Source organism: Camelina sativa, chromosome 17, assembly GCF_000633955.1.
Source record: "Camelina sativa cultivar DH55 chromosome 17, Cs, whole genome shotgun sequence".
Taxonomy (NCBI): Eukaryota; Viridiplantae; Streptophyta; class Magnoliopsida; order Brassicales; family Brassicaceae; genus Camelina; species Camelina sativa.
This window is the reverse complement of record NC_025701.1, coordinates 29,128,489-29,129,234: the sequence shown is the minus strand read 5'-3', so window position 1 is coordinate 29,129,234 and position 746 is coordinate 29,128,489.

Genomic DNA, 746 nt, shown 5'->3' with positions numbered 1-746 from the left:
TGATATGTCTATATTTTGTCTCTCCTTAGCCTATTTTTATCATGCATTTAGCTAGGATAACTCATTGGTTTGCATCGTTTTCTAGTTTTTTCTATACACTTTGCACGTCTAGGTAGTTCTTGCATCATCCTTGCATATATTGTGCATTTTAGAGTATTTCAGGTATTTAGGAGACGTTGGAAGCCATTCTCGTCCGAGCCATTGTCACCATCTCCGTTCCGTCCGAGCTATCCGTTCGAGCCATCGCACTCGAGTGGGATTCAGCTTTCGACGTCTTCATCAAAGTTGTAGGGAATTGAGTTACCTTTCCAACACCGTTTATTTTAAGTCAATCGGAGGTGTGGTTCAAGAGTTATCATCGTTTTAGTGGATGCGTATACACCACGCTCGAGCCATTCTTCCCCGCCATACACTCCAGCTTGTTTGATCGAGCCATGCTCCTCAGCCTTCCGTCCGAGCCATGCTCCTCAGCCTTCCGTCTGAGCCATGATGACATTGCATTCCATTCGACGCACACGGACTCGATCGCACATGTCGGGAAGAAGGACGTTTGGTTTCACACGCTTCAGGAGATTACCGAACCGACGCTTTACCTTGTCGTTTTAAGTTTTAGGGCTTTCCATGTTGGACTACTATATATACATTTTGTTAAGTCTTTGCAGAGACATCTTATCTTTTATCTCGTTTTTGTTCCCAGAAGGTTTCTGAACCTAGCCTCCAAAAAACGTTCTCAGACTTGTATTCCG